The sequence below is a fragment of the Lissotriton vulgaris genome, chromosome 1_1, assembly GCF_964263255.1.
Source record: "Lissotriton vulgaris chromosome 1_1, aLisVul1.2, whole genome shotgun sequence".
In the NCBI taxonomy this organism is placed as follows: Eukaryota; Metazoa; Chordata; class Amphibia; order Caudata; family Salamandridae; genus Lissotriton; species Lissotriton vulgaris.
Window position 1 is genome coordinate 1,119,968,529 of NC_141685.1, and position 24,348 is coordinate 1,119,992,876.

Genomic DNA, 24,348 nt, shown 5'->3' on the forward strand with positions numbered 1-24,348 from the left:
GGTAAGGCAAAGCACAAGAAGTCGAAGAAACAACATCGTTTTCCGACTTCCTCTCGCCAGTCACGCGACGCGGCTAAGGGTGCGGGTGGTGCCTCCCTCACCGCTCCGGCCGAGCCTATGCAGTTGCCGATGGCCTACCCGCCCTTTCCGGGTCCATCAGTGACTCCGACCCAGCTGCAGAAGGTCCTGTCAGCCATGGCACGTGTCTTCGGAATGTCCGGCCCGCTGGTGCGCCTTCGGGCCCCGCGAGCCAGGCTGGAGGTCCTCGTTCTTTGACATCGCCGTCGTCGACGCCAAGGGACCCTATTGGATGCAGGCCTGGATCCCCATTCATGCCGGTTGGCCCTGTGCGACCTCCACCGGCATCGATGGCGCCAACGCCAGCCACAAACCCAGCTGACGCCGGCTCCCTCCCCGGCGCGGAACAGGTGCCAGAAGGGTGTCGACCGACACAGATTCCAACGTCGTTTGGGAATTTCTTTCCCTTTGTCCACCCACCTCCATATGTTCCACCTGTACCACAGGCTATGAAGGGCGGGGAGGAGTGGGTAGGGTCTGAGGACCCTCTTGCAGCCCAATGCGAGTTGGACCCGGAGGACAAATCTCCTGACAGGTGCTTCGGCCAGCTTCTGCTACTACTGAGCCGCTGCTGCCCTTTAACGACTCACTCTCAGACTTTTTTTGGGCAACTGGTCCAGGCCCAACATAGGGGCTCCTGTGGACAAGAATGTTGCCCGACGCCATCGCCCGGCACCAACCCCGTTTTCCTCTCCCAACACCCCACCCCCAAGAGTTTGGTTGTCCAAGCCTCTGCGTCCCCAAGCACATTCCCTTCCGCCCCTCGAACACTTGCGTAGGCGACGTGTGCAGTGGTGTTTCTAGGCGTCTGGTTTCTTTTTCCTCAGCAGGCTTGGAGTCTTTCATTGGTGTTTTTTCTGAACAGAGCTGCTGTTCACAGGAGATCCGGCCTTTGTTGAAGGTAGTCAGTCCTCCCAGGGGTTCTGGAGGTGGCTGGTTGCAGGACAAGATGATTTTTGGCGCAGGATCTCTGGAAACTGCAGACGGGCCGGTAGGGCTGGGGCAAGTCAGTTGTTGTCTGCAGTCTCCTCTGCTGGGCGTCTTCTTTCGTCCTTTTTCTTCTTAGATTGCGAGAATCTGAGTTCTTGGTTCAGTGCTGCCTCCTAAATACTGTATATAGGTGGCGTTTTAGGGGTCTGAGGTCATTAGCCAATGGGCTACTGACCTTAGGGTGACTACACCCTTGGTGTGCTCACCCCACGTGGGGGAGTGAGCACAATCCCTTACAAGATTGGGGAGTGCCTGCCATCTGCAAGATGGTGGGCACTGATGAATGGGCTTCACCTCGCCTCCCCCCACCTGAGGGGTGGGGTTGGCAGAGGTGGGCACACGTTCTGGGCTGGCTAATTCTTCCCGCCTTTCTTCCCCGCTGAAAAGGAAGGGGGACAGGAAGGGAGCCTGCTCCTGACAGCAGGAGAGGCTAGGGATCGCATTACAAAGGCTGCCAGGCTTTTGAAGCTCCCCTGCCACAGATGGCCTTTCCTGGCCTGGGGGAAGGTGTGAACACCTCCACCCAGGAAAGACTGTTTCTGGGCTCAGGGAGCGAAGGCTCCCACCCTAGAGTTCCAGAAACATGTCTTGTGGTGGCAGGCTGGTGTGTACCAGTCCGGGAACCCACCAGAGGCTGGCTGTTTTTCAAGGGGCATCTCTAAGATGCCCTCTGAGTGCACTTTTCATTAAATCCCCCATTGGCATCAGTGTGGGTTTAATGTGCTGAGAAGTTTGATAGCAAACTTCTCAGTTTTCAGTGTAGCGATTATGGTGCTGTGGAGTTTGTAATGTCAAACTTCAAGCACCATATTCTTTTAATGGCAGCACAGCACTTGGTGTCTAAGAATTGACTTAGACACTGTAGTGGCACAGGGCTCATGCACCTGTACCCTCACCACTGATATAGGGCACCCAGCTAGAGGGGTGACTAATCTATGCCAGGGCAGTGGGTTGTAGGCATGACACAGTGATGGGTGACATTTTGACTCTTCACTTTGTTTTGCACCACGACACGCCACCTACAATGGCAGTGTGTGTGTGTGTGTGTAAAGGCACAGGGCCTCTAAGGGTGGCACAATAAGTGCTGCAGCCCTAAGAGGTCTTCCCTGGTCACAGTGCCCTGGGTACCTGTGGTACCATTTACCAGGGGCTGACCTGTGGTCAGAGATGCCAATTGTGTCTGGGTACAGTTTTGGGGGAAAGAACACATGCCCTAGAAACCTGATTGACAGGGACCCAGGGCACATCAAGTCAAAAGTGCATCAGTAGTCTGGCAAAATGTGTGGCGGGGGGTTACTGCAACAGGAACCCAACTTTTCACTAGAGTTTAAAAAAAAATCTGGATTCCTGCAACATATAGCACTTGAGTTTCTTTTATCACCCACAAACGTATGGTTTGGTTGAGCACATTAACAGAGTGGTGGGTGAATGTATTAGGTGGGCTAAGTCAGGCGACCATGACGTGGGCAAGTCCTTGGATGGCATGTTGTGGTTTTGTAGAATTACTCCTCACTCCACTACTAAGATATCTCAGTTTGAATTGTTGAGAGGAAGGAGAGCCAGCACACGTTTTAAACCAGGGTGGATGAATAAGTGGATCAAGTCAGAGTCTGATGTTGTGAGTCTTATGGACATAGTGAAGGGAATGTGTTGAGGGCCCAAAATAAACAGAAGTGCTGGTTTGATCAGAGGAAAAGAGTTAAGACTGTTCCAGTAGGTGTAGGTGACATAATCTGTTAAACACCTGTCAATGTGAAAAAGGGCTTGGGCAAGTATTGTGCGCCGACAACAGGGATAAAAGTTGGGAGTAATGCTGTTCAAGTTGAAAGAGGAAAATGGTGCAATGTTAGCAAAATTGTTAAGGTGAGAGGAAGGCTAATGACAGTCATGGTCAACCACAAGGCAGAAAGTGCAGGGAATAACGAAAAGGAATGTGAGGGTGACTGTGACTCTAATGAGGTTTTTGTTAGGAGAAGCTCCAGAACCAGAGTCATCCCCAGTAGATATTGCATATTGTCCTGTGTAGAGTATTGGTACTATCTGGGTGACCATGTTTGTAAATGTTTTATTTTTAGTGTTGTTAATCAGGAAGGAGGATATGTAGTGTTTATTTTTAGTGCTAAGTAATGTTAATTGAGCTCCACTTGCTCATTCTATCCTGGAGATTCCAGTGTTGTCGGATAGCTTTATTCTGAGTTGGAATGTTACTGTTCAAGGGACAGTGGGCAGTTGGAGCTGGACGGGAGCTGGCTGTGAAGTACTTGTCTGCTGTGTAACATGTTAATAAAGGTACTTTAATCAACATGGACTAGCTTGATTACTTCACAAGGGTCTTCACAAAATGTTTCACCACAGCCCCAAGGGTCTTCACAAAATATTCAGCTGTGGTAGCCACTCAACTCGGTTGGGGAGAAACCCATGACTTTCTTACCCTACATAGACTACTGGCTGATCAAGAGCTCAAGCAAACAGGAATGCCTAGCCAGGCCTCAATCTCCCTCTTGTGCAGCCTAAGATTCACAGTAAGCTCTCAAAATGCCACTTGGAGCTACTCCAAGTCCAGTCCTTTCTAGGATCAGTCCTAAACTCAGTTGCTGGGAAAGCTTTCCCCAGAGCCCTTGAGAATGCACACATTTTAACAACTTAAAAAAGAAAATGTAAAAAAATTAGCTACTCTGTCCAATTTCAGTGTGCACAGTAATGTACCTTCTAGGTATGATTGCCTCCTGCATTGCCATAGTGCTGCATGCTAGAATGCATTTGAACCCACTACAGGAGTGCCTATCAAACCAATGATTATAAGCCCAGGGTCAGTTAGAGGATCTTTTTTTTATATATCGACCAGCATCCATCACTCTGCAGTGGCGGACCAGCAGCAATCTGTTGCATGACGATCCTTTCACAGCCCTGGTTCTGCATGTGACTATTACCATGAACATATTTCTGGTTGGCTGGAGGGTACACCTCAACGACATGACAGTCCAGGGCCTGTGGCTACCTCACCAGCGCAGCCTCCATATCAACCACCTTGGGGCCTTTTAGCCATCCACCTAGCCCTCAGAATATAACAGAGTATCCACCAGAAGTGGACAGGGACTTTTCAGGCCTGCTCTTCAGGACCCATCAACAAGTCCACAAATAGTAATTCATCCTCAAGTCTTGATCCCGTACTTTCAGAAATAGGATACCCCTTACATAGACCTTTTTACCATATACGAAAACGCAAAATTCCCAAACTTTGCTGTCAGGAGTCTGCACATCCACAGTCCATGGGCAATGCGCTATAGATCAACTGGTCAGGGATCTTTGTGCACGCTTTGCTGACTTTTCCAATCAATCATTTGTAAAGCGCAGTACATACCCGCGAGGGTCTCAAGGCGCGTGGGGGGCCTCTACTGATCGAACAGCCAGGTCTTGAGTATCCTCCTGAAGGTCAGCAGGACTTGGGTCTGTCGTGGGCTCAGTAGGAGGGTGTTCCATGTCTTGGCGGCAGGGTGGGAGAAGGATCTCCCACCGGTGGTGGTTCTTCGGATGGGCGGGACGGTGGTAAGTGAGAGGTTGGCGGAGCGTAGCTGGCGGTTGGGAATGTAGAAGGAGAGCCGTCTGTTGAGGTAGGCTGGGCCAGTCTTGTGGAGTGCCTTGTGTGCATGGGTGAGGAGCTTGAAGGATATCCTCTTGTTGACGGGGAGCCAGTGCAGGTTTCTCAGGTGGGGGGTGATGTGGCCGTGGCGTGGTATGTCGAGGTTCAGTTGTGCCGAGGCGTTTTGGATGTGTTGTAGTCGTTTGATGAGCCTGGTCGGGGCTCCCGCGTAGAGGGCGTTTCCGTAGTAGAGTCTGCTGCTCACGACGGCCTGGGTGACTGTCTTTCTTGTATCTGGCGGGATCCATCTGTAGATCTTGCGGAGCATGCCGAGGGTGTTGAAGCAGGAGGTGGAGACGGCGTTGACTTGCTTGGTCATTGAGAGCGTTGACTCGAGGATGATTCCCAGGTTGCGTGCGTGGTCAGTGGGTGTCTGGGCTGCCCCAGTGCTGTTGGCCACCAGGAGTCGTCCCAGGCTGAAGGGTTGGAGCAGAGGATGAGGATCTCCGTCTTGACCGAGTTCAGCTTCAGACGGCTGGTCTTCATCCAGTCGGCGACGACCTTCATTCCTTCGTGGAGGTTGGCTTTGGCTGTGATGGGGTCCTTGGTGAGGGAAGAGGATCAGCTGAGTGTAGTCGGCGTAGGAGATTATGTTGAGGTCGTGCTGTTGGCCTACGTGTGCGAGCGGGGCCATGTAAATGTTGAACAGCGTCGGGCTGATGGAGGATCCCTGGGGTAGGCCGCAGATGATCTTGGAGGCTTTGGAACGGAATTTGGGGAGGCGGACACTCTGGGTTCTACCAGAAAGAAAGGAGGTGGCCAAACCAGAGCCTTGTCTCGAATCCCTGCGGCGTGGAGCCGTGCGCATAGTGTGCGGTGGCAGACGGTGTCGAAGGCGGCACAGAGGTCTAGGAGGATGAGTGCTGCGGTCTCGCCGTTGTCCAGCAGGGTCCTGATGGCGGCGATGAGGGCAGTCTCTGTGCTGTGGTTGCTGCGGAACCGTGACTGGGAAGGGTCCAGGATTCTGTTTTCTTCGAGGTATCGGGTTAGCTGTCTGTTGGCGGTTCTCTACGACCTTGGCCGGGAAGGGGACCAGAGAAATGGGCCGGAATTTCTTGAGGTCTCTTGGGTCTGCCTTAGGTTTTTTGAGTAGGGTGTTGATCTCTGCGTGTTTCCAGATGTCTTCGAAGGTCGCGGTCTCGAGGGAGAGATTGATGACGTTGCGCAGGTGGGGTCCGATGGTGCTGCTTGCTCTGTTGAAGACATGGTGCGGGAATGGGTCTGACGGAGAGCCGGAGTGGATTGACCGCGTGGTCTTGATGGTGTCATCGATGCTCGCGCTGGCCCAGCTAAGCAGGGGGTCGTGGTCGATGGTGTATGGAGGGTCTGTTGTGTTGCTGTCTGTTGGGGCTGTCTGGGTGTTGAAGCTGTCGTGGATGTCTACTATCTTGCGGTGGAAGAAGGTGGCGAGGGAGTCCCACAGGGCTTGCAACGGCGGGATGTCGTTGGTGTTGGAGCTGGGGTTGGAGAGTTCCTTCACGATGTTGAAGAGATCCTTGCTATTGTGTGCGTTGCTGTCGAGGCGGTCTTTGAAGGAGGTCCTCTTGGCCGCGCTGATGAGGTGGTGGTGGTTCTTCTCTAGTTTCCGGCAGGTTTGCTAGGAGGTCTGGGGTGTCTCTGTGGGGGGGGTTCTTCAGCGGGGCGAGGGTGTTGGCGCAGTCCTCGATCCAGCGTCTGAGGCTGTGGGCAGCGTTGTCGGTGTTGGAGGGTTCGGTGGGTGGGCTGAGAGCGAGGTTTGCCTGTAGTTGGTCTTTGGTGATTTTGCTCCAGCAGCGGCGGGGATATGTTGGGTGCGGTGGTGTGTGGTGGGTTTCTGGAAGGCGAAGTGGATGCAGCAGTGGTCGGTCCAGAGGAGTTCTATGATGTGGCTGATGGAGGCGTACGGGCTTGAGGAGAAGACTATGTCAAGCGTGTGGCCGGCGGAGTGGGTGGGCGTTGTGACGAGTTGCTAAAGGCCTAGGTTGGCGAGGTTATCGATCAGGGTTGTGGAGTTTTTGTCGTAGTTTTTCTCAAGGTGAAAGTTCAGGTCTCTGAGGAGGATGTAGTCGGTGGAGGTCAGGGCGTGCGTGCTGATCAAGTCGGCAATCGAGTCGCTGAACTGGGGGGGGGGGGTCGGTAGACGAGGGTGCCTCTGAGGGTGGAATTAGGGTCTGTGGATCTGGAAATGCTTGTGTTCGGCGGTGCTGAGTGCGTCGGCGGTGCTAGTCGAGACCCTGATGCTGTTCTTGTGGACGATGGCGATTCCTCCTCCGACTCCGTTGGTGCGGTCTCTGCGAGTGATCTTGTAGCCGCCTGGAATGGCTATGGCGATGTCGGGTGCGGAGGAGTCGTTAAACCAGGCGACATCCGGGGATGTTGTGTCGAGCAGGTCCCAGAGCTCAACGGCATGCTTGCGCGTGGAGCGGGTGTTCAGTAGTATGCATCAGAGGTGGTTGGGGTCTTTCTTGGCGGGTGTTTGTCGGCTCTGAGGCTGGTGTCGCTGCAGTTCCGGCAGGTGAAGGGGCCCTGTGTGCGTTTCGAGGCCGCCCTGAAGCAGGTGTGGCTCTGTCCAGAGTTTAGAGCGTGCATGCGTCGTAGTGGCGGCGGTAGTAGTGGCGGGTGCGGGGGCCAGTGGTTCTGGCCCTGGGCGCGGTCCAGGCGCAGACAGGCTCGCCTTTTGCGCACCAGGGGAGCGGCCGCGCAGCGGCTGGCATATATGGGGAGGTGGGAGGGAGGAGCAGCTGGGAGGCGGGGCAGCGAATTGGCAGTGGGCAGTCTGGGGGCGGGACCGCAGCGGCGAGGGCCGTGAGGGACAACGAAGGTAACAGACGGAAAAGGGGCACAAAAAACTAGGGAAAAACGAGCGGAACAGAGGGCACAAAGGCACAAAAAACGAGGGAATAACAAGTGGAACAGAGGGCAGAAAGGCACAAAAAACGAGGGAAAAACGAGTGGAACAGAGGGCAGAAAGGCACACAAAACGATGCCATGCTTGGTCAGGAAGCTGAGGCCAACACCTGTTAACCTCATCCTGGTGGCTCCAACATGAGCTAGACAGCCATGGTTCTCACCCCTCCTAGAAATGTCTATTGCTCCAGTCTGGAATCTGCATATTGTCATTACCAGGCTTTTCGGGCCTCTTTTTGAGCCACTGCATTCATGCCCTTTGCTGTTACTGTCTTGGAAAGTTACTTTCCTGGTTTGAATCACGTCTCTTAGACTTATCAGAGAACTACGGGCCCTTACTCTACAGGAATGCTATTCCTATGCCCATAGCAACAAGGTTTGTCTTAGAACCAACCCCCAAAAGCAACTTACCCTGGCCTCCCCATTTCACCTTCATCAGACTATCAAGCTCTCGTCTTTTTTCCACAGCCCTACTAAGTAGCTAAAAGAGCACTCTACTCACTGGATGTCAAGTGTATTCTATAGACCGTACCAAATCCTTCTGCAAAATGCAGTAACTCTTTGTTGCCTTTTTTTCAGCCTTATGCACCAACCCTCCTCCCCGGAAACTAGTGCTTGCCAGAGATATCCTTCACTTTACATGATTCTTTCCCTTTATGCCTGGCCACTATTGTTTTATACTTACTACTCTATACCTACTCTTGCCTTTTTGTTGAGAAACAATCGAACAATAGAGTTGGTGCCCATGCATATGCACTTCCTGAGAAGGACTCACTGGGACCTTGTTACTCGAAAGACCTCTTAGAAGAAAAACCTGTTGCAGTCATCCAAGCCCAACTCTAAGTGGCAGGAGTATGCAGTGCATATGAATCTACAGCACTACATGCAATGAACAGATGCTTACAGTGTATGTAACCTAGTACTTCCTGAGACGATTTTTATCCATTTGTTTGTATTTAAGATCTGGATTTCTGTTGTGGACAAATATCTCACTGATTTTTCATTTTAATGATTATTTCAAACTTCATTCAAAGCTGCTTTAAAGCCAATAAAACTGGAGTATAGAAAAGTCAAAGAATGTATTTCCTTATCCATCATTAAGAATATAGCCAGTATATTCTCCAAGGAACCTTTGCTAGCTGAAATTCTGTTTAATTAACAGGGACCACCTGAAGGCAATTAACCCAGACTTCTAGGTCTTTCAGAATAGCTTTAACATAAAAGTTTGTCTCAATATCGTGCACAGCAGTGAGGATGTAGCTGGCTGGTTCTGGAGTTTGACTATTCCTATATATGGGATGTAAGGTGTAATCATGTTGGGACTCTGTGATAGCTTGAAATAGGGGATGGTGGTTACATAGTAGGCAGCAATTTCAGTCCAAACATCTTCCTTTTTAACCGCATCGCTGCGGCGGCTTTTCCCGCTGTGTGCAGCGTTTTTTATAATACCGCGTTACATGACGAGCTCAGCTCGTCATCAGCATACGAACGTCGTAGCTGATGACGAGCTGAGCTCGTCATCAGCATCGAAGGGGTTAAATAGTCCTGTTTGAAGCTCATTTTGTCCTGGTGCACCATTGGATCTGCTGCTTGTAATTCTATTACAGGTTGAGCTAGGAAGAGAAAACAAGCATTTGCAATGCAATAGGTCTCGCATTAGCAACGTTTGAAGTTGTTGGTATCGGAGATCGAAATGCAAAAAAAGGGACACAGAAGGTGGAAGAGAAAGCTAGGAAAACAGCGAGGAGGAGAGCAAAGGGATGAGAAAAAACTGCAAGGGATGAATTGGCAGGATGTGGAGGGGGATGGGAGGAAGTGGCGTGGGGTGGATTCAAGCATAGGCACCCTTGGTACTCAATGGCACTGGGATTAAGAAGCAGCGCTGGAAACTAGCTCCTAACAAAAACTTCGAGCCCCTGCACACGTTCTTTGCATGAGGAGAAGGAACTATGAAGTAAGCGGGTCCGCGGCAGTACAGTATCCTCTTTAACACAACGTCTATTCTAATGAGCCCATGTCATGCAACACCCGCCCTACTCGCACCTCATTGACCTGTAGTTACACTACAATGTTTGAAGAAGCCTACAGCGGTTTTGCAACAAAAGATTAGTGACTCATTTCATCACATTCAAAATGTTGGTTTGTTACACATTTTCTGAGCGCGTGCTGCTGCTGTGTGTCGAGGCTCTGCAGGAGGAGCTGTGGGGCTTCACAACTGTGATTCACGTACCTGCGAATCACGTACCTGCTTTATGTGTAAATGAAGTTAGCTTGGCTGGAGGAGGAAGGGAGAGAGCAATGTAAGGAGGAAGAGAAAGTGGAATGGCAGTGAGCCATTAATGAAAGTAATGAAGGCGGTGTGGGTAGGATTGTTGGAGGAAGAAGAGAAGGTTGTTGAGGGAGTGGGGAAGAAAGTAAGGGTGGTGAGTATCGCAGGGTGGAGGCAGAGGGAGGGTGGAAGAGATGAAGGACAGGAAGAAAGCAAAGAAAAATCGGAGGAAAAAGCGTTGGAGAGGCATTGGAGAACTAAAGAGGATAAAGGGGAAGTAAGAACTGAAGTAATGATGAAGGCGGTGGACAAAGGAGGGAAGAATCAAAGAACGACAAAGGATAGGGCGGGGCTAAAGGAATGAAGGTAGTAATGTTGGACAATTAATGGAGGGGCACAGTTAATGAGGTCAAAGTAATTTGTTTATGGGGTTATGCCCCAAAGTATTGCTATATGTAAAAATACCACATCAAAAAAGATGGCACCAGCCTCTACCCCCGAATCCAGGATCCCAGTTCCGATTGGGGTGTGTGCTGACACACAGACCGCCAGACTTCTTGGAGCGGGTCTTGCGGTACATGCAGTTGTGAAAGACACAAAAGAGAGGCGATGACCTGGGGAGGAGACAACTTTCAGGTGACTAGTCACGGACACATTCCTTTCCTGCAGAGAATTCTGCCATTCGTCACTGATCGAGTCACAAATACTCGGCCGACTGGCGGACCATATTTCAAACTCGTCTTCCATACAGATCCAGTCCCACACAACCTGCACCGTGCAAGCAGACACAGGAGACGCGTGTGCACTAACACAGGCATGTTAACAAGAGTATTTGGGGAGAGTGTGTTACGTGAGCCCTTGCAACGTTAGGCTCGAGACCTAAAAAAGCTGCCTTTTTCACACAAGCCCTGTGTCAGTGGTATGAGCTGCTCCGCTCTTCCCCAAATGGAAAGATTTCCTTCCAGGGCAGCTTTTCCTTGCGCTTCTAGGTGTGAGAAAGTGCCATTTTTCTTGCATTGGTATGCCCCCACTTTTTTCTGACTGCTGATGTGCTTTGACTGAGTGTGCCCTGGGCTCCTGCCAACCAGTTACCCAGGGCTCCTGCCAACCAGGTACCGAGGGCCTGTGTTCCTTCCCTAAAACTGTGTTGAAACTAAAACCCAATTGGCATCTCTGGCCTCCTGTCCGCCCCTAGTAAATGGTACCCTAGCTACCCAGGGCATGGTGACCAGAGAAGACCACCTAAGGGCTGCAGCACTTATTGTGCCACCATTGGGGGCCCTGTACCCTGGCACACACACACACCCTTTGCAGGCTGAGTGCCTAAGTACAGAACTAAACAAAGAGTCGACATGGCACACATCCCTGGTGCCATACCCACAAACCCACTGCCCTGGCATACATCAGTCACCCCTCTAGCTTGGTGCCCTATGCCAGTGGTGTGGGCACAGGTGCATGAGCCCTGTACCCCTACAGTACCCTGGCCAATTCCTGGGCACCGTAAGTGCAGTGATGCCATTGAGAGTGTATGGTGCTGGGAGGTCGACATTACAAACTCCACAACACCATAATGGCTACACTGAAGACTGACAAGTTTGGTATCAACATTAAATCCACACTGATACCAGTGTGGTATTTAATGAAAAATGCACCACAGAGGGCGTATTAGAGATGCCCCCTGAAAACTAACCACAATCCACGTCTGGACTGAGAGGCTGCCTAGGCTGCCACCCAGCAGACATGTTGCTGGACCACTGGGTGGAGAGCCCCCCGCTCTCCTGGGCCTGTAACAATGCACATCCTGGGCGAGGAGCTAGGTCTCCTCCCCCAGGATGGGCAGGGGGAAGCTTCAAAGGCCTGCCGCCTCTGTGAGCTTCTCCAGACCATTTGCTGTACCCAGCAACTGGCCCAACCAGTCCTGACCCCCACTCTGGCAGGAAGACTGGCGAGGAAAACCTACGTGAGGAAGGGGGGTGTGCCAGCCTGTGCCAACCCCACCCCTCAGGTGGGGGAGACGAGGTGAAGCACGACCCCGGGCTCTCGCCATCTTGAAGATGGGGAGCCCTGCCCAATCACAGCTAGGCTCCCTCCCCACACCCACAGGAGAGGAGCAAGCTAGGGGGTGGACCCACCCCAGGTCAGGGACCTATTGGTCCCTTTCCTTGCCGTACCTGTACCGCCACCAAATTCAGTACTTGGGGGTTCCCTGAACCTTCCTTCCTCAGATCCCGATACAAAAAGAAGAAAGAAGATCAAGAGGAGGAAGACCCGCCGTGCAGCTGCTAACAGGACGGCCACAACTGACTTGGTCTCAGCCCTACCGGCCTGTCGATCCTGAAACCTGCTCCTGCTCAAGCCCAGCGACTCCTGCGGACAGCAACCATGGGACACCCAGAGGACCTGCCTGCCTTGACCCTCTTAAAGACTGGGACTCCCATCAGCAGAGGCTCTGCTGCAACAACACCCCTGGTGCCAGCCAGGAAGCTCCGGACCAGCCCCCTCTGGCCCCGCCCTTGCCTGAGTGATCCAAGTCCACGAGGACGTCCCCCCGGCAACTGGGACCCGAAATCCAATGCCCAAAGACCCTCCTCGATGAACCAGACAACGCCTGCAGACTCAGAACCAGGGGCCCCTCCTACCGCAACCAGCCGAGGGTAAGCTTTTCCGACACCAAGATCCTAACTTACCTCTCGAAGTGGTGGTCGCCCCTGAAGAGTATGTCCCCGAGCCTGCAGCCTTTGTTCACTTGTGATCTATCCCATTGAACAACATTGAGCGCCCGACAGCTCAAAAGCACCCTGCACCCAGCCGCCCGAGAGCCGGTGGCCGTGCCACCTTTTCCCTATCCTACTTCCCCATTTGCCCTGAGCAAGTGACCAGAAGCTCAGCTCACAGCTGCATGGCCTACTAGCGAGCAGACATCAACCGGAGGCCCCCTGCCCCTCATTGGATAACATTGGGCCTTACTACCTCTGCCCCCGGCCGCCCCTGTGCCGCTGAGGGTGAACCAACTGTACCTACCTGACCTTGGGAGACCCCTGAGTCTATGCCCAGAACCTTAACTTCACCAGCTGAGTACTCACCTGGAAACCTGTAACTCACTTACCTGCGATTGGACTACATTGACTGGTTTGACTCAAAAAATCTAAGTGCCTACTTTTGAAAACTTGAAATATTCCTATAAAATCAGCCGAGTAACGAATTCCTAAGTACTCACCTGTAATCAGAAGAGAAGCTAATACTGTGCCTTGTAGCCCAGTATTGAACCACAAAAGTAATCCGAACCGGGTTTACCCTTAATCTGTATTTTCTCTATAGGAATCCATTGTCTGCTTTTCTATGAAATTTGTTTCGCGTGTGCGATTCCTAGGTCTGTTTTGAAACCCCCTACATGAGGTCTCACGCTGCGTGTTCAGTGCTGCGCACTGCAACGCAGACGCAACACCTAAAAAGAGCACATTATAATATCTGTACCCCTGTTAATTATATTTATTGGCAAATTATAAATGGAGCTTGGATAGAAGCTTCCTACTGAGATGTTGCTTTGTTTGAGCAGTCTTATTTTTCCAGCCTATTTATTAATGAAGGGTCAGAATTCTTAATTGTAGGCCTTCCAGGGTGCGCGGGCGCTGCCCGCTGGGGCCTGTACCCCGCTTGCCTCCCTATCTTCCTGCGGGCTGCATCGCCAGGGCCGGGCCTTGTATCCCACTCCGGCCCCTGGTCGATCTTCAATTTGCTGACGCCCGGAGTCGTCTTTCCACTGCCTCCTGCTGTGCAGGCTGCGGACATCAAAGTGCTCCCGAGATCCGGAGCAGTACCGAGGCACCTCGGCGCGGGCAGTGAATCGGTCGTGCTGTGCTCGACCCATCTCCCCCTCCGCACCTAAGGGATAGGTGAGCTGTGCCCTGCACCCCTAGCTGGCAACACTTGTGGCCTGCACCGGCCTGCTGAGAACTTTGTACATTGTGGCCGCCATCTTGATCAGGTGGCCTGTGACGACTGGGTCCTTGAACGTCGCGGCGGAACAGAGGTGCCTCGGGCGGACCGGGAATCAGTTGTGCGGTGCCTGGATCCATCTCCCCCTTCACACCTGGGGGCTAGGTGTGCTGTGCCCCGCAATCCCGGCTGCCGATACCTGCAACCTCCGACCTGCTGGACACTGAGCGCCGGGGACTGCCATTTTGGGACAAGCGATTGGCGCTGACTGGGTCTATTGCAGAGGGACTGCAGGACCGTTGTGCCTGACGGACAGGTAACGATGTACCCTGGCAGCAGTGAGTGGATGCCCACGGCCTCTCCCCTCCATCCCTTGTGGCCACTGGAGAATGCGCAGTGCGCTGTGATTGAGCGACTGGACCCATGGCGGGTGGATCTCTTGTGACCCCCGCTCTGTGGTCAGTGTGACCCCGGTGGAATGTCCCGGCTGGAGGGGACCATTGGGACCCGTGAGAATCGACAGATTGGTTGTGGACTGCCTCGTGTGGTGGGTGCGGCGCTGCATACATCCCTGACCCGTGGCTGGGGTCCTGGGTTGGGAGAGATACATTGGAACTGGGTCTATAGGCGATTGGACACACGGGGTGAACGACCTTGAGAGGAAAGTGTGCTCCTGTGAGCTACAGTTGGATACTCTGGATTATGCCAGTTGCACCAAAAGCTGCCTTAGTGAACCATGACTGGGGCGCCGCCCCTGGCACTGTGCACACTGGATTTGTTATTTTCTGGCGGCCGCTGTCCTGGATATTGACTTTAACTGCCTGATGCCTGACCTTAGGATGGCCACCAGTGTACAGTACAGTCCCCTGCCTGACCCCAAGATGGCTTCCATAGTGGTCCCCTACACGTTGTTTTACTACCCTGGGACAACAATTGGACATTGACCAGACCTTGAACTTATCCCCTAACCTGCCAGCACCTCAGGACTTGGAACCAGCATGACTTACCCCAGACTGTGGAGACCTAGCGATTTGGCTGATGCCCGGTGGAGCTACCATATAGCTAAAGAGGAGATGGGTTGTGGACTTCACCTACCCAGCCGGACCTTGGGCAGATTTCCTCTCGTCTTTATGCCCTATCTTCCTCCTACCCAAAGACCCTATCCCCTTCCTTGCTCCATTCACCTTGTCCCCTATGTTCTTTAAATGCTTTTCTTGATACTTATGTAACTTTTAACTGATGTAAATTGCAACATTATTGTCCCTCATGTAAAGCGCTCTGATTCCATCGGATCTAGCCAGCGCTATATAATAACTCCTTAATAAATTTGTTCCCATTTAGTACTCTTTGTCTACCTCCCTAGCTCCTATCCACTCTCCCCCTGAATCTCTCACCTTGCCTGCTAGTCTGCCTAGCCCCCTGTCCTTTGTGCCCTTTGACTAAGCACTCCTCCTCCCATTGTTGGGGAAAGATCCAATATTTATACTCTGGAGTCTCAGCGTACCCGCTGAGAGTCCACTGTGCCAAGGGAGCCACTCACATCTGAGGTATGGTATGGCACCCCTTGCCAAAGCACTCCTTTTCCCCTTTTTGAGGAAGGATCCAGTATGTAGGCCTTGGAGTCTCAGAGACCCCTCTGAGAGAGTCCACTGCGTAAAGGGAGCCTCCCGCAACAGAGATAGGGAAGTGACACCACTTCCCCCGGGATCACAGCTTACTGGACTTTGGACGTTGCTTTGACTCTTCTACCGGTTTGTGTCCCCGTCGCCCTTCCCCTCCTCTTTCCATGCGGTGTCCTTCACCCTCCCCTCCCCTCCTCTTTCCCGCCTTCATTACCTTATATGAAGCTTCCCCAGCTCCTTCCCCCCCTCCCCTGAATCTTTCCCCTTGCCTGCTTTTCCCCTTACGCATTTCTGCTTATTGTTTATCTTGACCTCTCAAGTAACTATGTTGCCATGCTCTAATAACTGTGTAACCTTTATAACAATGTAACCTGTAACTATGATCTGATGCTCATGTAAAGCGCTCTGATACCTCCGGGTCTAGCCAGCGCTATATAAAGCCTTTAAAATAAATAAAATAAATAAATATATCTTTAGCAAATCTTTTTTGCTGACCAAATTGCTTTCATGTTCTGTTGTGCATGTTGAAAAATGTCCTTTTCCTGATATACATGTGGCACAGTATAAACCAAGAGGGGAAACCCTATGGCAACATTCTTCTCATGGACATTTGGAAGGCTGTCACTTGATCATCAGACTATGCCTTTCTTAAATAATAGTATGTTTACACTAATGCTATGAGAAACAAGTGGGTAAGACAGTGCTAAGGACCTTAATTTATACGTCTGCTACTACTTTCCATCAGCCACAACTTAAGATGTGAAGGTCCAGTTCAGTCAATGTGCATAATTTTAGCTACAACACCACTTTCTGCAAACTGAAACATTGCTTTCCTGTAAGTCAGTCAGCGGCTTGAAGTGCTTCACATGTCCTCTCCATCCTCCACTGTGTGAGAAAGTGGCTCTATATATACTGGACCAAAGTAAGGTACAGTGTGTAAAGAGACCACTAACCGCAGAGGTATAACAGAGGTTAAAGTCAGGGCTGACCTTACTCTCAAAATTGGTAGCTTGGTCGAGCAGTAAGGCAGTACCAGAGGACAGTGTAAAGCATTTGTTGTACACACTCAGTCAGCAAATGGTTTCACACACTCAAGATCTGAACTCCAGGCCAATTGTTTTTATATCAAAAGATATAGTTTTATTTTCAGAACCAACAGGTATCAAAAATATACTTTTCTCAATTGCGAGTGTTCTCAAGTAATGACTTTGCAGATAGAAAATAACTTTGTAAACACAACAGGTACAGGGGTTGCAGTAGGCAACACAATTCTAAACACAATCTAACATTGGGCTCAATGGGTTTTTCTACAAAAATGCAGTTGATTAGTTTGTAAGTTACTTTTGTAATTCCAGGATCCTAGATTCAGCCCTGGGGTCTAGGCTGAAAACATTTTAGTAAAAACATTTTGGTTATTGCAGTGATTTTCGAGGAATATAAAGGTATTTTAAAAGTTAATACTTTAAAACTGTTCAGTGAAAATCTAGCAATGTTATCCAATGGGAGAAAATTCAGGTTACAGGTAAAGTACGTTCTCGTTACTTTTGTAATCCCGTACCGTGTTCCTAGGTCCAGCACTGGCATCTCTACTTAAGACAGGTAAGTAATTACGTTTCAGTAGTAGGTACGATTCTTAAGGAATATTTCAAGTTTTCAAAAGTAGACACTTAAAAGAAATTTCATAGAAAAGCAGACCATGGATTCCGATGGAGAAAATACAGGTTACTAGTAAACCCGGTTAGGATTACTCTTGCGGTTCAGTACTAGGCTTCAAGGTACAGTTCTGGCTTCTCTCCTGATCACAGGCGAGTACTTCGGAATTCAGTATTTGGCTGATTTTATAGGAATATTTTAGAGTTTCAAAACTTCACACTTGCAAGATTTTACGAGTCAAACCAGTCAATGTTATCCTATGGCAGGAAAGTTAGTTATCGGTTTCCTGGTAAGTACTCGACTGGTGAAGTTAAGGTTCTGGGCTTAGACTCAAAGGTCCCCCACGGTCAGGTAGGTACAGTTGGTACAACCTCAGCAGCACAGGGGCAGCCGGGTGCAGAAGTAGGTAAGCCCAATGTTATCCAATGGAGGGGAGGGGGCCTTCGGTTGGTGGCTGCAAGCAAGCAGGCCACACGCCTGTGGGAGCTGAGCTCCTGGTCACTTACTCAGGGGAAGTAGAGTATGTTAGTAGTTATTTACATTTATGTTAGTAGTTGCACTTCCAGTGGCACTCGGGCGGCTGGGTGCAGGGTGCTTTTGAGCCGTCGGGCAGCCAGTGTTATTCAATGGAAAAGGTAAAAAGGGAACAAAGGCTGCAGACTGTTACGGTGATTCTTCAGGTGTGACCACCACTTTGAAGAGGTAAGTTGGGATCTTGGAGAGGAGATAGGTACCAGAAAGGAAGGCTCAGGGTGCTACAGGAAGCCGGGTGCAGGGGTGTCTTTTGGCGTCGGGAAATCTTACCCTCGGCTGGTCGCGGTCTCTGGTTCTGAGGCTGCAGGCGTCGTCTTGTTCGTCGTGGAGGGTCTTTGGGCACTGGACTTCGGGTCCCAGTCGCCGGGAGGACGTCCTCGTGGTCTTGGTTCACTCGGGCAGAGGCTGGACTCAGCGGGTGCAGAGTGGGCTGGATTCGTGGTTCCTGGCTGACACCAGGGGTGTTGCTGTTGGAGCAGAACCTCTGCTCATGGGATTCCCAGTCTCTAAGACGGTCAAGGCAGGCAGGTCCTCCGGGGTTCTCGAGTTTGCAGCCCGCAGGAGACGCCGGGGTTAAGCAGGAGCCGGTTCAAGGATTAACAGGCCAGTAGGGCTGGGGCCAAGTCAGTTGTCGTCATTTTGGTAGCAGCTGCACGGCAGGTCGTCCTTCTTGTTTTTCAAAACGGGATCTGAGGAAGGAAGGTTCAGGGAGCCCCTAAATACTGAGTTTTGGGGCGTTACAGGTAGGGCAAGGGCAGGGACCAATAGGTCCCTGTCCTGTGGTGGGTACACCCCCTAGTCTGCTCCTCTCCTGTGGGAGGGGGCAGGAGCCTAGCTGTGATTGGGCAGGGCTCCCCATCTTCAAGATGGCCGGAGCCCGGTGTCCTGCTTCACCTCGCCTCTCACACCTGAGGGGTGGGGTTGGCACAGGCTGGCACGCCCCCCTTCCTGACTTAGGGTTTCCCGCCAGTCTTCCCACCAGAGTGGGGGTCAGAACCGGTGGGGGTCAGTTGCTGAGTACAGCAAATGGCCTGGAGAAGCTCACAGAGGCGGCAGGCCTTTGAAGCTTCCCTCTGCCCATCCTGGGGGTGCATTGTTGCAGGCCCAGGAGAGCGGGGGACTCTCCACCCAGGGGTCCAGCAACATGTCTGCTGTGGGGCAGCCTCTCAGTCCAGACGTGGATTGTAGGTTCGGTTTCAGGGGGCATCTCTAAGATGCCCTCTGGTGCATTTTACATTAAATCTCACACTGGCATCAGTGCTGGTTTAATGTGCTGAGAAGTTTGATACCAAACTTCTCAGTCTTCAGTGGGGCCATCGTGGTGCTGTGGAGTTCGTAATGTCGACCTCCCATCACCCATATACTCTTGTTGGCAGCATTGCACTTACAGTGCCCAGGAATGGCCCTGGGTACTGTAGGGGCACATGGCTCATGCACATGTGCCCACACCACTGGCAGAGGGCACCCATCTAGAGGGGTAACTGAGGTATGCCAGGGCAGTGGGTCTTATGGGCATGGCACACAGGAAGGTGTGCCTTGTCGACTCTTTTAGTTCTGTACTTAGACACTCAGCCTGCAAAGGCAGGGTGTGGGTGTCAGTGTACAGGGCCCCTAAGGGTGGCACAATAAGTGCTGCAGCCCTTAGGGGTCTTCTCTGGTCACCATGCCCTGGGTATCTAAGGTACCATTTACTAGGGGCTGACAGGTGACCAGGGAGGCCAATTGGGTTTTAGGTTCAACACAGCTTTAGGGAAGGAACACAGGCCCTGGGTACCTGGTTGGCAGGAGCCCAGGACACACTCAGTAAAAGCACATCAGCAGTTAAGCAAAAAGTGGGGTACCTGGTTGGCAGGAGCCCAGGACACACTCAGTCAAAGCACATCAGCAGTTAAGCAAAAAGTGGGGGCATACCAATGTAAGAAAGATGGCACTTTCTCACACACTGTCATTGGATGGTAATAGTTTTGTTGTCTGCTTTATTAAGTGTACTTGCATTGCTAAGCTCATGTACACAAACACCCTTTTTATAATGGGGATAACTGTACATTATTGGGGGTGGGGATTCTTTGTACTTTTTTATTGTGGATTCCTGTAATGGGGGTGCCATTCTTGAAACTTAACATTACTATGAAGAAAAAAACGTGTAATATTCTGAACCTAACATGAGAAGGGAGGAGAGTACTGAGCATAGTATCTTCAACATTGCAGGAAAATGTTAACTGTAACACTGAGTTAGAAGTTTGCAGTGCTGTAAATTCTCATGTGACCCTGCCTCTGACTAAGGTAATAAATACTCTTTCAATGCTAATTTTAAAATGCCTCACAAAATACAGACACTGGTTCTGATGGGTGAAAATCCTTAATAGTAACTGAAATCTGTTCTGGTGCTTTGTGTTTTTGGCCTGTATTTGTATGTGTCACCCTGCACCAACTCTAATAGGAAACGAAGAATCCAAAGACTCTACCGATGTCTTTCCCCTGAGGCGGAAGCCGGGGGCGCTGTGCTGTGATATTTTTACTATTGCACTTTGCACCTTGTATTATACATTTTACTGTGTTGGTTGTATTGATTTTAAAAAATCGCTGCACATGATCATACTCGTTTTTATAAAAAGCATAATAATTGTACTGTGTAGGATAGTTGACTAATAACCCCTGCACGGATCCCTGCCCCCTCGAACCGACTCCCAGAGCGCATTTTCACTCCGTGGCGCCTGGAGAGAAGAGTTCGGTCATCTTGGGTGAGGGAGGTTTAGCGCTGCAGATGCTGGACGCTTCCCGCCCTCCCATAGTATAAAAAACGGTAAGCAGCGCTGCCTCGCTGACTCTACCGATGTCTTTCCCCTGAGGCGGAAGCCGGGGGCGCTGTGCTGTGATATTTTTACTATTGCACTTTGCACCTTGTATTATACATTTTACTGTGTTGGTTGTATTGATTTTAAAAAATCGCCGCACGTGATCATACTCGTTTTTATAAAAAGCATAATAATTGTACTGTGTAGGATAGTTGACTAATAACCCCTGCACGGATCTCTGCCCCCTCGAACCGACTCCCAGAGCGCATTTTCACTCCGTGGCGCCTGGAGAGAAGGGTTCGGCCATCTTGGGTGAGGGAGGTTTAGCGCTGCAGATGCTGGACGCTTCACGCCCTCATCACACCAGATATAATGAGACGCAGTTCCTTCCGCGCAGCGGGTGGGCGCAGCGGGCGCGCCGGCGGTGCGCCAAAGGCAAGCCTGTCTGCGCCGGGCCCAGGGCCATAACCCCTGCTCGTACACTCTCGTACAATCGCAGTACGTTACTGGAGCTTTGCCCCACCTACGCCCCCCTTTGCAACAAATTCGATCTATCGCATATTCCCTTGGAGGCTAATGCACAATGCTCTCACTGCAACACCTTACTCGCTACTTATAACTCTACCACCTCAGCTAAAACCTTAAAACATGAGAGAGAGAAGCACGTTACTATGGCGCTCATCAATGCGCGATCCTTGAGCAAACATTGCCAAGAAATAGCTGACCTTATCAGCGACTTTAATCTAGATGCTCTCTACATCACAGAAACATGGACGGACGAGGCATCTGCCCCCGACCTTGTTACGGCAGTTCCTCCAGGCTATAATGCCTATCGGCAGGATAGGGCCATAAAGAAAGGAGGTGGGCTAGCCATCATAGTAAGAGACCAATATGAGGTCCGCATCTCGCCTATTCCCATCACATCATGTGAAGCTATACATTTCAATATAAAATTCACACCGATCTGCAACTTTAAGGGAGTACTCCTTTATCGACCCCCCGGGACCAGATCAGCGTTCCTTGCCAATTTAAGCACCATTACTGAATCCATGGTTACTGAAGAGTCCACCACAATTATGGGCGACTTTAATTTCTATCTGGAGCAAAACAATGACAGGGATACCATTGCCCTCACGTCGCATTTAGAAATAATGGGCCTCAGACAATTGGTCACGGCTCCTACCCATCAGGCAGGTCACACGCTGGATGGTATATTTACAAACGCTGAAGGCTTACACATAACGGCAGTTCTTCCCATGACCTGGACAGATCACTCAGTCATATTTAGTAGCCTAACCATCAAAGGCTCTTTGAGAAAGAAGGCCTCATACTCGAAACTAGGCACGTTTAAAGCATGGAAGGACATTAATCCTAATGACCTAAATGTACTCTTAAACAACACCAGCCCTGACCTATCCAGTGATCCTAGCATCGCAACTCACCAATTCCATGAATGGTTGGGCGATGCCACGACTCAGTTGGCACCTACCAAATCCCATTCAAGAAACAGGAGCATGCCAACTGCCCAGTGGTACACAGAAGAATTAAAAACCCCAAAACAACTAACAAGGAATAGGGAAAGGCACTGGCGCAGAACCTATGATAGCGAAAACAAGGAAAAATATAAAGAAGCTCTCGCTACCTACAAAGCAGTGATAACAGCAGCAAAAAAGCATTTTTTCTCACTACACAGAGAAAGCAAAAAACTCAAGCAAACAACTATACAACATTGCCAAAACCCTTTCTGGTAACACACCGGACCTAAATCCGCCCCCATCTCAATCATTATGCGACGCCTTGTCCGAGTTTTTCTTCTCGAAGGTAAACGACATATACCAAGCTTTCACTTCAGACCCTAGCATCAGTAGTGTTACCACCCCCACGACCATCCTAAGAAATACCATGACTAGTTTTCAACCCCTAACTACTGACCAAACAAAGGGCATAGTTAAATCAATCAAATCCGGATCAGCTCTGGATCCATGCCCAACATCTGTGCTCCCCATGGTATCAGATACAATCATCCCAATCATCACCCATGTCTGCAATACGATATTGACATCTGGAACCTATCCTGATTCTTTGAAAAACACGCTGATCAAACCTCTGCTTAAAAAGCCAAGTCTAGATAAGGAAGAATTAAAAAACTATCGGCCTATAGCAAGTCTCCCTTTTCTAGCGAAAGTCACAGAAAAGGCCATGAATCAGCAGTTGTCGGAACACATAGAAAGTAACAACTTGCTGGATGACACCCAGTTCGGTTTCCGTAAATACCACGGAACGGAAACCGCTCTCATCAAAGCAGCGGATGACATTAGAATCATCCGCGACCAAGGAGGAACAGCATTGCTGGTACTCCTAGATCTCTCGGCAGCTTTCGACACGGTCGACCATAAGATCTTGGTCGACTGTGTCGAGAAGATGGGTATTCAGCTCACTGCGAGAGACCTACTTGCTTCCTTCTTGGCCAACAGAACCCAGGCGGTCACATTAGGTCCCTTCCAATCGGCCAATGTGTCGTTACCGTGTGGGGTTCCTCAAGGCTCATCCCTAAGTCCGACACTATTTAACATATATGTGTCGGACCTTGCTAGTGTCATCAAAGCACACGGGATGAGCCTAACCTCATACGCAGACGACACCCAACTGGTGCTGGCCATAAAGGGAGATGGGCAAGAGGTGGCAGCACGGTTCCAAAATGGAATGATTGCTATTGGTGAGTGGATGGCAAGAAATTGCCTGAAGCGCAATTCCGATAAAACGGAGGTGGTTATCTTTGGCACCCTCTCGCCAGCCTGGTCTGCAGCCTGGTGGCCATCGGCTTTCGGCACCCCACATTGCCCCACCTCTAAGGTTAGAAATCTAGGAGTCACATTTGATGACCAGCTCAATTTTATGGCTCATGCAAATAAGGTGGCAGCCACTGCCCATTTCAAACTCAGAATGATAAGGAAAATCATACCTTTTCTACCAGATACGGCCGCCAAGACTTTAGTCACCTCTCTGGTCTTGACATCATTAGACTACTGCAATGGACTTTTTCTTAATGCACAAAACAGAGTCACCAAAAAGCTGCAGACTGTTCAGAACGCGGCTGCACGCTTGCTGTCTAAAAAACCTACATTTGTGCCCATCTCGGATACCTTGAAAAGCTACCATAGGCTAACCATCCAAAACAGGATAACGTTCAAATCATTGTGCACAGTCTATAAAATACTGCAGGATCAAGGACCTCGCTTCCTTAAAGATCAACTAATACTCTACAACCCGGTCAGAACACTCCGATCCACATCACTTAACCAACTAGTGGTCCCACGCAGCAGAACAGTCTCCTGGGGCGACCGCCGATTCCTAGTTGCGGCTCCTAAAATCTGGAATACTCTGCCACACCACATAAAAACAAGCCCCTCACTCCTTCAGTTCCGGAAAAAACTAAAGACGTGGCTATTCAACCAGTAAATACAGCTCACGCGTCTACATTCTCTTCTGCTTGGGGAGGGACATTACTGCAGTCTAGCGCCGAGACGCCTACGGGTAATTGTTCGCGCTCTATAAATGTCAGTAAATAAATAAATAAAGGAAAAAAGTTACAGTACTCTGAATCAAACTCTGGGTGGCGATAGAGTGCACATACTGTGATTTGCAGCACTTTAAGATGCAAACTGAGTGTTTACATAAAGTGTGCCTTCTGACACCACCTATCTCCAGGGAAAAGCCTTTGTTACTTGCCCTTTCTACCCAGAGAATGTTGCCTCTAAAGGGTTCATAATGGCTACTAATTGAAGTGCATCTGACTCCTGACCCTTGGCCACATTTGTGATAAATATTACCACCCCTGATACTACCATGTAACCACTGACTGCCCATGAAAAGGCCCTACATCTAGGCAGGAGCTCGGAGTGGGCTGAACCACCCACACTGGCTTCTATCAGCTTAGCTTTCTAA

At 50.5% G+C, this 24,348-nt stretch overlaps 1 protein-coding gene across 4 annotated transcripts in view; it reads left to right on the plus strand.

Annotated features, from left to right (window-relative positions):
- Positions 1 to 24,348, plus strand: part of KMT2D (lysine methyltransferase 2D) — a 1,692,256-nt gene that overhangs the window by 1,079,530 nt on the left and 588,378 nt on the right. The gene's annotated exons all lie outside the window — the stretch shown is intronic.